The sequence below is a fragment of the Mesocricetus auratus genome, unplaced genomic scaffold (genome assembly GCF_017639785.1).
Source record: "Mesocricetus auratus isolate SY011 unplaced genomic scaffold, BCM_Maur_2.0 Super-Scaffold_100013, whole genome shotgun sequence".
NCBI classification, from domain to species: Eukaryota; Metazoa; Chordata; class Mammalia; order Rodentia; family Cricetidae; genus Mesocricetus; species Mesocricetus auratus.
In genome coordinates, this window is record NW_024429196.1 from 58610849 (window position 1) to 58622404 (window position 11556).

General features: G+C 44.1%; 1 long non-coding RNA gene across 1 annotated transcript; it reads right to left on the reverse strand.

Moving 5' to 3' along the window:
• Positions 1 to 5320: 5320 nt before the first annotated feature.
• On the reverse strand, positions 5321 to 8638 carry LOC121143614. Its single transcript, XR_005880876.1, has 3 exons — positions 8327 to 8638; positions 7355 to 7511; positions 5321 to 5419 (listed from the first exon to the last, which is right to left on the reverse strand). It is a non-coding gene; the product is annotated as an uncharacterized LOC121143614 (long non-coding RNA).
• Positions 8639 to 11556: the final 2918 nt, after the last annotated feature.

An 11556-nucleotide genomic window follows, 5' to 3' on the forward strand; every position in this document is an offset into this window, starting at 1 on the left:
GCGCCTTGCCAACACTTACACTAACTTGTCTCAGACCCACTGGAATTCTTTGCCTGCTAGAGTTCCCCAGCAACAATCCTGACCGCATGGATTCATTTGTGGGATAGCCAGAAGTGTGTAGCACCTGTGGCCCCCAACAGCAGGAGGCATTCCAGCTGTGAGGGCGGAGCCCTGCGTAGGAGGAAGCATGGGCAGGATGTATTCCAAGGAGCACTCTTCAACAGGAACCACTTAGACCTTCTGAAATGAGATTAATGGTTCCCATGGCAACCGGTAAACCCAAGAGCCCTCAGAAGACTGGAGCATTCTTAAAACTCCTCTGAACAAAGGTTACCCACCCTCTGAAACAAGCTTCTTTCTGCCGCAAGCCAGCCTTTCTCCCTTTTACTTTTGGTTGAAAGTGAACATCTTCCACATTTTAGTATGACTTTGTCTACAACAAACCATCTGTTCTAGACTATACTGCTGTACTGGAAGGTGGGAAGTTTCAACCACTAACTATTCTAGAACTGTCTGTGAAGTACTGCTGTTTGGGAATGTGGACAATTATTTCATTCCTTATTGTTCCCTTTCTCTTTCCCTTTGCCTCTACTGGGCTCTCATTTCCCCTCTTTCCCCTCTCCCTCCCTGCCTCCCTCCCTCCCTCCCTACCTTTCTCTCTCCCTCCCTCTCCCTTCTCCCATCTCCCTTTTCTTCTCTCCCTCTCTGTCCCTTATGCAATACTCATTTCCAGTCCTCACCTCACCTTCAGATGAAAACCTTGGTGTCACATAGCTCAAGTCCTTTTGGGAAGACTTCCAAGCAGGACCAGCACAGTGTTGAATACTCAGTTCTAACAAATGGCAGGCACTTTTCCCTTGGACAAGGTCCATAGTTTTGACAAGCTTTGCAGTGCCCTCTCTGTCCTTCCCTGAAGTTTGCTCTTTCAGGAGCCACTGCTGGCAATGGAGACTGGCACACCACATTAGAAAGACCAAAAGCATGCTCTTTTTGTTCATTTTTTAATGTTAACTGATTTGCTAAAACATAAAAACTGTGCATACTTACACAGTGCCATGTGATGCTCGATACATAGGTACTCTTAGTAATGGTTAAATTGGGATCAGCATCTCTAGCTCCTCAAGCGTCATCCTCTCTCTCCCTCCCTGTCTCTCTCTCTTCTTTTCTGTGATGTTGGAGATCATCACATCCTACACTTGCTAAGCCAGCCTTTGGTCCATTTCTTTATGGTGAAACCATTCCAGATGCTTTCTTTTTCCTCTTTGAGAGACTTTTTACAATGCACCACTGTTGTCTACAGCACCTTACCACCTTGCTACAACCCAGCTGTGTCTTAGGACCCATAGAGCTATGAATGAGCCTTAATATTGGTTGTTTCACCCTAAGAAAACCACTACTCTCACTTCACCTATCCACTCCAGCTTTGTCATTGTTTTATTGTTTGGGTGGTTTTTGGTTTGTTGTTTTGTTTTGTGTTTTAGGTTTCTTGTTGCTATTATAGTTTGAGATTAGGGATCTCACAATGCAGCCCTGCTTGGCCTGGAATTTATGATGCAGACTAGGCTGACTTTGAACTCACAGAGATCTGCCTGGCTCTGCCTCCTGACCTCTGTATTTATTCTTAGACAATCTCATATATTATATAGTGTATCTGATCATATCTACCTATCACACTCTCTTATCGTCACTCATCCGTTTCAACCTCTTATCCATAACAGTCTCTTCTACTTCCAAGCCCTTTTTTAAAAAATAACCCTTGAGTTTAATTAGGGTTGCTTTAATAAGCATAGGTGTGAAGTTATTAACAGAAAGATGACTTTCCCTTCTCCAACAGCCACTAACTATCAATAAACCCTCATCAAGGTGTGTGACCTTAAAAGTATATACAGGTACCATTGGAGACTAGAAATACCAGATCCCCTAGAACTGGAATTACAGTATTTGTGAGCTGCCCAACATGGGTGCTGGGAACTGAACTCCAGTCCTCTGTAAGAGCAGCAAGCAATCTGAATTACTGAGCTCTCCAGCCCAGAAATTGCCCTTGTATAAAGAACCCAACCCCATAATAACAGCATTAATACATTCATGATGGTGGTACCCCCATGACCTTCCATTAGGCCTCACATCATATCATGATTTTATTGGAGATGAGTTTCCACCTAGCACATGAACTCAGGATGCACTCAAATCAAGGCATTTGTCATACTTGATTTTCAAAAGATCACATCCAGGCACTGGTACCAGAGGAAGAGAGGAAGCCACAGGCACACTTAGCTTCAGGGAGCCCTTGCCCGTGCCGTCTTGCCTTTCTTCTTGCCATTGGCAGCCTTGAACTATGCAACAGTTCATTTTCCTGATTTACAAATAAATTCATTATGTTGTTCATCTTCTATGCTTCACGGACTTTCTTCTGTACCTTTAGGGTTACCTTTGTTAGTTTTGATTACAGACTTCTGTTACTAAATAAAGTGTCTTCATTATGAAAATATCTACAAGAAAAATCTTTAAAAACTGTGAGTACATTAGTTTTCCATTACTAAAGAAATGTTGAAAGTAAACAACCATAAGGAAACAGAGTTTTATTGTGATAAGTCTTAGAAGTTTTGGCCATGATTGATTGACTGCATTGCTCTAGCTATGAGGTGAGACATGATGGAAATATGGAAGAGCAAAGCTAACTTGCCTCATGATCATGAAGTAAAAAGAGAAAAAGGGCCAGGGACACACTGCCCTATTCAGGGACACACCCCAAAGACTCCAAGACCCAGCTCTTACGGTTTCTACCCGTTCTAGCAACACCACACTGAGAGCCAAAGTCAGATACAGCTCTAGCAATGGTGTGTGAGTTCCTACTCTTTTAATTTAGCTTTTAATATCCCAAGTCTTCTTAGGAATGTGCTTATAAGCTTACTATTAAACCAGTGAACAATGAAATCTATTAGCCAGGATGACTTTCTGATCAAGCAAGCTTCAGATGTGCTGTAAGCCCAAGGACTGGGTTAAAAGTCAGGATATACTTTACAGTCTGTCAGGGCCCCACTGCTGCGTGGAATCGGTCCCTGCAAGGGTAGTGCCTTCTATCCCAATTCTCTGTGTATCATGTTACTACCTGCCCTTCTCTTCAGTGCAAGACGTCATGACCTACCCACTCAGAGGGAGGATCTTTGACAAATGGTTGACAGTGATTCTCAAGCTATACCTGATTCTTGAGTGTAAAACAAAATAACAGATTCAAGGTCTAGAGAAATGGCTCATCGGTGAAGAACACTTGCTACTCTTACAGGGATCCTGGTTCTGTTCCCAGCACCCACCTTAGGTGACTGACAATCACTCTAAGTCTACTTAGGGGAGATCCAATACCCTCTTCTGGCCTCTGTGGGCACTGCTCACATGTGGTGCACATATAGGCAAACAGATGCACATGTATGTACACACATAAATATTTTTAAACTTTTACTTAAAAAAGAAAAATATCTAATTCATTAACAAGGAAAGATAATCCAAATGTATTATTAACTAAAACATGAATTTTATAAAAGGTATCCCTGAACTGGATTCAGAAAGGAGGTTGGGATGGCAAAGACAGATTATGAAGAAAGTACAAGGAGGATATTGTGACAATCCAGCCTGAGAGTGGCCTGGACCAGTGCCCTGAAAGTGGAGAGAAACACATATCAGGCAAATTATGATTAGTCAGATTACAAACCATTGAGATTTTCATGCAGATTAGCTGGAAACCCTATCTGAATTCAATTATACTTCTCTTTCACAAGCTTTGGAATAGAAGTTACAAATCATAGCAAGAGTGAGAAACAAATTGATTGTATCATGATAATCGAGGTTGTAAATGTAACAAATAATGCCCACACTTTTTATAGATTAAAAAACTAGTGTATTTGTTTCTCCCTCTTCTGCCCAACACAGGTCAGTTTATCACAGTCATTCAGGAACCCAGACTGATATAGCTGACTGATCTCAAGGAACAATTGTACAATCACGATGGCAAAGGGAAGGAGAAGTACTTGGTATAACACTGAAGTGTCTTGTCAGTCGGCTTGGCTAGCATGAGTAAGCCCCCATATAACATTTACCTGATGAAATCCAATTTCAGAACCTGAAAACTCAGGGTTCCATTATGGAAATGCACCCAGGAAGGTTCAGGAGTTCAAGGTCATCCTCAGCTGCATAGTGAGTTTGAGACCAGCCTGGAATACATGAGATCTTTCCTCAAAAAACCGTAAGGGAGTAGGGAGATGGTTCAACATATGGCGGTTTAAATGACAATGGCTCATGGGTTCATTTGTTTGAATGCTTAGTCACCAGGAGTGGCGGTATTTTAAAAGGAGTAGGAGGTGTGACCTTATTGGAGGAAGTGTGTCACAGGAGGGGGGTCAGCTATACCAGCCCACCCTCTCATCTCTCTCTCTCTCTCTCTCTCTCTCTCTCTCTCTCTCTCTCTCTCTCTCTCTCTCTCTCTCTCTCTCTCTCTCTCTCTCTCTCTCTCTCTCTCTCTGGATCAGGATGAAGCTCACAGCTTTGCCTCCAGCCCCAATTAATGTTTTCTTTGTAAGAGTTGTGTTGGTCATGGTGTCTCTTCACAGAAGTAGAATTGTGACTAAGACAGCAGATAAAAGCACTTATTTTGCGAGCCTTAATAACCTTTCTAGTCCCCAGAACCAATGCTGGAAAGAGAGAAGTGATTCCCCAGAGTTGTCCTCTGCCCCAAAGATACACACCATAGTATGTACATGTCTGCACATGCATACATACAAATAATGATATTGATAATAATAAATAACAACAACAAATTTTAAAACAAAAAGTAAGGAAGGGAGCCGGGTATTGGTGGAGCACGCCTTTAATCCCAGCACTCAGGAGGCAGAGGCAGGTGGATTCTGTGAGTTCAAGGCCAGCCTAGTCTACAAAGTTCTAGGACAGCCTCCAAAACAATACAGAGAAACCCTGTCTCGGAAAAAAAAAAAAGTAAGGGAGGAGGGACACTGGGAGGGAGGTTAGAAAGGAAAAGGAACCATAGGAACTATAAAGGCCCCATCCTCTCGGCCTGTAATATGCACACCATATCTACCATATTGCTATTGTCAAATAAAGATCCTAGAAAGAGTATAGGTAGTTAACAAGACATTGTATTAGCAAAAAATATTTTTCACTTATCTTTTTAAGGTGGCATATATAATCACCCCCACTAGTCAACATTTCTGGTTAAATGGCTGTATTTAATAAACATTTTCCTACAACTTTGTTTAAAACATGTTAGTATTGAAGCATACTGTTTGTCTGGGTGTGGGGGCACACACCTGTAATCCCAGCACTTGGAAGATGGGGGCAGGAGATTAGAACTTCAAGTTATGCTTTAGTACATGCTATCTGAGGTCATTCTGAGCTAGAGGAGAACTTGTCTCTATAAACAAAACAAGAAAGCAAACAAAAGTAAGATACTTTCCCTGAGTATCTTATATTAGGGCAACTAAGCTGTGTTTGAAGAATGATCGATTCTATTGAAATTCTAAGGACAGCACTTCTACTCTTACCAGCTAAGCTCCAGGATCTGTTCTAGTTTGCTTTCTGCTGCCATGGCAACCTTACAGGTTTCAGGCTATCACTGAGGGAAGTTGGGACAGGAACTAAAGACAGGAATCTGGAGACCAGTAGTGAATCAGAAGCCATGGAAGAATGCTGCTTCCTGGCTTGCTCTCCAGACTCACGCTCAGCTACCTTTCTTTAACCTCCCAGGACTACCTGCTCAGGGCTGGCACCTCCCCCAGTAGACTGTGCCCCTGCCCATCAATGATTAATCAAGTGGGAAAATGTTGCCACAGACTTGCCTATAGGCCAATCTGATGGAACTGTTTTCTCAATTGGACTTCCCTCTTCTCTGATGACCCTAGTTAATGTTAAATTGAAAAACAAAACAGAAAACAAAAAACTTAAACTATGTTGGATCACAAACAAAATTTGCCTTAGGAATCTACTTACACACTACTCTAAAACATTTCATTTTGGAAAATGAATCTTTTAACAGTTTTTTTTAATCACTCAGCTTTTAGGAACTGCACCAAACCCATGTAAGCCCAAGCCAGACCAAAATCCATCACATCCTCACCCCCAGCTGTGGAGCAAATGTAGTTGTAGCCCGTCATAAACCAAGCAGTTTATCCAGTGGAAGTCCACACACCCCAGAGTCTTTGGACAGCACAAATTGGTCTTAAAGAGCTTAAAATAAATGAGACACAAAGTTGGGGGGATCTGCAAAGACTTGGGGGATGAATATGATCAAAATACATTATGTGAAACCTAAAAACTCTTAAAGAAATAGCATAATGATAATAAACCACTTGGGAATGCACCCTGTCACTATCTGTGGCTAGGGTGTGAAGAGACAATGAATCTTGTAATACTAAACTAGCATTTTCAGTGACTCTCATTAAGTTATTCCCCTTTGTTAGGCACGAGTCTTCAGTCATTCTGCGGTGTAAGCAATCCCTCCTGTAGCTGTTCACTTCCCTCCATCAGCATCCAGCTCCAGAACTGGACAATTCCATTACAGAAATGCACCCAGGAAGGCTCAGCCTCTAACAGACAGCAGATCTGTTCCTTTCCATTCCACTCCTTGTGTGTACAGAGGTGTGTGTGTGTGTGTGTGTGTGTGTGTGTGTGTGTGTGTGTTCGTGATTTTAATCACTCTCTGACATTTTGGGTAGCACGATGTGGTTCCCTACAGTACAGCATCTCATTGCACCTGTCATAAGGATACATTCCTTAATCTGATGCTGAAACACATGATGCCAGTACAAATTACAATAACGCTTTCTGTTCCGAGCTTCTATTCCTGATTATATTCATTCACCTATGTCAGTAAAGGCCCATGGGTATCCAAACAAGACTTGACTTGAAGTTAGCCAGTAAGAGCTTCCTGCCAGCTGGGGCCATCTTGGATTTTTCTCAGTAGGTGTCCATGGATGACTTTTGTTGTTGTTGACAGAGTATGTGTTAATCTAACTTTGTGAGAAATTGTATACCTATCACGTTCTATTTAAGACTATGGTTTTACAAAGCACATGTTACTTAATATTATAACTAAACATATTTAATATTCCTCTGACCATCACAGAGAGGAGCTCAAATTTCATATAACCACATGGAAATATTTAGTGAGCACACACAAGTGACACCCACTAAAATGGGTCAGAGAGAAACAGCAGGATTTATTTCCTCTCCCTAATCTGCTCTTTCATTTCAGACTCCACTCATTCCCTATTGGCCAGATCAAGCAGCCCCCCACCCCCACCCCTGCCCACCAACTGTCCTGGATTTGGGGCAGCTGATGCCAGCATACCTGTTGGTTTTTAGCAAAGTGTTCTTTGGTTGATCAGAAATGGATCAGGTGTGCCCCAGGGTCCTGTTCTTTTTATGTTCTTCTCATGGGTCTCCAGAAAAGAGCTATGGAAGATGCCAAGCTAAAGGGCAATGGCAGGGATTCAGCCAGATCACACCTGTCAAGGGGGAAGAAGGACTTTTGAGTGAGCCACACTCTTAAATGACTTGGCTCTCAGGGGGTTGGGTGGAGTGGGGTGGTTCGTCCAACAGAATCTCTTTGCAGGCTCCTGGCTACTTGCTTCTGCTGCTCCCCAGTCTGAGCTGTGCGTCTTGCTCCTGGGAAGTCAAACACTTGACTCTCCATGATGGCACAATGAAACACCCACCTAAGGTCCCCCACCATGCAGACATTATTATTCTTGAGACCAGTGGTGCTCGTTGAAGCTCACTGTGAAGAAAAGCATATTTGCCTTTCTTTTCCTCCTTTTTTGTTCTATCAACAGGCACAAGCTTGCTTAAGTAATCTATCAAACATGGTTCCCCTTCCTTCCTGGACAAACTCAGAAGTCATATTACCTCTCAGAGCCTAAAGCTTATGGTCCATGAGCCAAGGCGACCAATCCGTGCCCTGCCCACCGCAGACAGATGCAGGAGGCATCTGTCAGATGTGAATAGGGCCCTGTGAGCTAGCTGTCAGTCCCACCCAAACATCACACATTTTTCCTCGGGTTTCATATGGGCAGCGCTGAGTGCCTTTTAGCCAAATTGTCTGCAAATGGGGAGAAGTCTACTTAGCTGTGAGTTAACTTCCTGGTGAAACAAAGAGACAAGACTTCAGGACGGGGCTCAAGATGGCTTCCTGCTTTTAAAAGCTTAGACTGTCACATGTGATTAAGTTCCCAGGCCACATCCCCTCCTCTCCAGTTCTGACTCACACTGAGGAAACATTAGGATACAGGACCTCTCCCATCCCCTCCTCTGCTTTGTCTACCTTGAGGTCATATGGTGAATTCCGTCCCTTCTGACTTCTAGAAGGTACCCCATAATTTGGACAACTGGCAGTATAGAAGAAAGGGTTCCATGAGCTTCCTTGAATCAGCAAATAGAGCCGAGAAAGACTCCTCATGGCTCTTCCATTCTACGTGGCTGTCCTGTGACTTCCCTGTCCTTGCCGGTTAGTACTCTGGACTCTGGATATGCCATCTAGCAATCAGTAAGGCCTGCCTGCCTGGTCTTCAAGGACAGTGGCTACATAGTCTGAGCATGTCGCTTCCGTGTGTGCTCCATGCTGACCAGCACCTCTGCAGATCTGAAAGACAAATGGGAGGAGACTGGTGTACTCGTAGGAGGCACCTCAGGCTGCCTACAGATAATGTGACAAGCCCAGAGATTCATGACCAGGGGAACCATGCGAAGGCGCTGCCAGGACAGCACGCGCAGCTGCTGCTGAAGATTGTCCCCTCCCCCCTCCACACACACACAGTTCTGATAGTCACTAAGCCCAGGCAGCCGCCCAGCCTACAGTCCACTTCCAGGCATCTGCTTCCCCATCCCCAGAGAAGCCAACCACAGCCACTCCAGCTCTAGTGAGATTACATTGGACTTATCTCTATATTCCAAGTGCCCCACACCAAGCAAGTCCACATTGCCATGTTAAATATTGATCTCGTGATCAAATACATTAACTATCACACCTGCTAAAAGAGTCAGGCCCTTGAAAGAACTTTGTTCCAGCACAGCCCTGACCAGCATCCTTGGGCCCTTCCATAACAATGCTGGAATTGCATCACACCCCAAACATGCTCTCACCAGTCTTAGTTGGTTCAGGATGGAGTCTCAGATATCAGCTCTCTGACATTTCATTCCCTCCACATGAACTGAGATCAGTCCCATCAGGTGAGGATTATCTTAAATACTTGCCAAAATACGACCTCAGCAACCTGAAGGGAAATATTTCTCCACTAGTAACCTTAACTCTGGCTCAACCACCTGCTCCTGTTCAAGAGTCCTTTTCATTGTAAATCTATTTTGTTGTGTATTTTACAAGGTTAAGGAATATGGTCAGAGGGGAGAAAGATCAGCTTAGGTTTTTGTTGGGGTTTTGTTGTTGTTGTTTTGAATTTATTTAAAGTTACCAAAGTATACCTAGCCATATTACCAAGAAATATATAATTTTTTAAATCTATAATTTCTAAGAGTCTCAGACAAATACTCTAGAGGGATCCAAAGGAGGTTTCAATTCTCCTGCCTCTACAACCTCTCTGATTAGTGAGCAGCCACTTAGCTATGTACAAATGATCCTGATAAAAATTGGACCAGTGCATCGACCAGAAAAAGGGAACTAAGGCTGGGTCCAGTTGGTACATAGGGAGAGGTATAACTTAGCTTTGGAGGTGGCTGAACATTCATCAGAGTGATAGAAGACAGCAGAGGTATAGCACACACATAGGAATCAGCAGTAGCTAAATCAAGGGGTAGACATCAACTAGATGTTTAGCATTTGAAGGCTATGTCCTCTTTTTATACTCACAATACGACAATAAATTAGGTACCACAGTTTCCATTGCTCACAGGAGGAAGTCAAACCTTAGGAAGTTTAGTGGTTGGGTCAGTCCAAGTCAGGGTTCTGTTACTCACATGGGGCAGAGCCAGGATTCTAACCCCTGTACAGTTGACTCCAATGCCAGTGTTTGCCCTCCTTCCCGACATTGCATGCGTCCTGGGGAAGAGAAAGACAGCAAGGCATATTGTAGGGACATCAGCTGAGTGTGGCCAGGAATGACAGGGAGTGAAAGAATAAGGAAGACACATGAGAATGGGGAGATGGAAGAGAAAGTCCAGGGAAGATAATTGTGTTTGTTTCTTAAGAAGGAAGTTAGAGGAACTCTAAAGTTACCAGGTCAGAGCAAAGGGAGGCTGAGAATTACAAGAGATAATAACTGAGTAAGGTCCCGGTTGAAGAAGAGATGAGTTAGGGGCACAGGCAGAAATCTAGAAAAAGCAAGGGACATTTCTTCCCCAGACAGGGTGAGAAGAGAAGACAAAGAGGTCTGTGTTTTAAAAGAAAAGCAAGAAAGAAACCTCAGTGGCTTTCTCCTCTGTTGCAGAGATGAGATGAGCAGGGTCAGATAGGGATGGAGCAGAGTGGAAAAGATTCAGAGCAGCTGTTGCTGGAATCTGATAGGGAGCTAAAAATGGAGTTGAAGGAAGATGCCTGCGGGCACTGGGAGAGTCGAGGCAGGAACATGCAGGGGGTCCGATTACTGCCAGGGGCCCAGGTCTCTTCAACAAGTTTCAGTCTGAGATCAAAAAGAGATGAAAGGGTTGTCCAAGGAGACTCACTTAGAAGGTCAAAGAGTGAGGAATGAGGTACTTGTGAGAACTTGGCCAAATCACCTCACCAAGGAATCCAAGTTCCAAGAAGAGGGGCAGAGATACAGCCAGCATGAATGCAAGACGCCAAAAATTAGGGAGGAGCCATTGGGAGACTGAATAGGAATGAGCAGGACCAGGGGCCAGGAGCTGTGGTTACAGAGAGCACTTCAGGGATGAAAGTCTGGAGACAGAGCCTCCTATGCGAAGTAAGGCCCAAGGGTGTGGCTAGGCACTGAATGACAGAGATGCTGAAGATGGAGAGGTCACTAGAGATGAAGAAGCCAAGGAAGTGGGGGACTAAAAGAAGGACCTACTGATCTGAAAGCAGAACAAGATTCATGGGTGGGAAGGGTGGCAGAAGACAAGGATGGGGCCATCTGCTAAGCACACAGGAGAAGTGGCTGTCACAAGACAGAGATGGAAGAGAGTCTTCCCTTATGAAAAGGGAAGCCAGCTTGATTTCTGGTGAACTGTAACCATTTCTCCACATCCACGACAAGCTGGTTCCACTGCAGGGAGAGAACACCCAAGCCCGTGGATGCTCAAGTCCCTTCAGTAAGATAACCCTGTATCTGGATAGCCCCATGTGACATAGTCAACCTCACTGTGGATGGATGGCTCTGCTGGAAGCCTTCCACTCCTTCAAAGGCCTGCAGAGACAGCCATGTTCCCTCCTGTCTGAGAGGAATCTGGGGGTACCATGTCTAAAACAAAATCTCATAGAAGCATCTTTAGTCTTTACAATTCATCACTTGAAGCCCTCGCTGGTGTTCCATGGCCACCCTGCCCATTCCCCATGTCAATGTCTCTCTTAATACATGCTCCTGAGCATCATAAATGGCACAG